Here is an 825-nt window from a genome sequence, read left to right on the forward strand (position 1 = left end):
AGGCGAGACATCATCTCTACAATAAATCAAAAAATTAGCCGTGCGTGGTAGCGCGCGCCTGTAGTTCCAGCTACTTGGAAAGCCTGAGGCAGAAGGATCGCCGGAGCCCAGCAGGTCGAGGCTGCGGTGGCTGGGAGCGGCCACTGCACTCCAGTCTGAGCAACAGAATGAGACTCCAATTCAAAAAAAAAAAATTCTCTGAAGCCAAACACAGCCTCTCACAACAACACTAGTTAGGAGTTCATAGAATACCACTGGGTTCACAGAACACTTATGTAACAGAAGAAGCCTGTACTACAAAGAGCCCACCCTCCAAAAAATAACTCTGGTTTTTTTTGGGAGGGTCCTCCTTGTAGATCAACTTTACTTGAATCTACACATAGAAGACAGAGAAGAACTAGGCTGGCAAACATAGGATTGGCTGGTGGAATAGGAGGAAGTTGCTATTAAACCACTCCCAGGATAACAGTAGTTTTCCCCTTGGGAGGATTTGACATGAACATGATCATTGTCAGTAGTTACTCTACACCAAACTTGTGGCACCTTCCAAAACTAGGACTGAAGATCTTCTCACATTGGAGTCCAGTTCATATATCTTTTGACCTTAACCCAAAAAATAAAAATAAAAATGGAAGAAACTTATTTTGGGAATGAGGGCTTGTTGAATCTGTCTTTATGTTCACCTCAGGAGTACCATTTTGAGAACCTAGAGTCAGTTGTCTTGCCTATGTTTCTCAAAGTGCCTGACCAGATACAATTATACCAGTGTCTAAACTAGCAGTTCTATGTCCATCAGTGGTCCATCAGGGCTGATCTGGGGATATA

Source organism: Carlito syrichta, unplaced genomic scaffold (genome assembly GCF_000164805.1).
Source record: "Carlito syrichta isolate Samal-C Ts95f unplaced genomic scaffold, Tarsius_syrichta-2.0.1 Scaffold302038, whole genome shotgun sequence".
Lineage (NCBI taxonomy): Eukaryota > Metazoa > Chordata > Mammalia > Primates > Tarsiidae > Carlito > Carlito syrichta.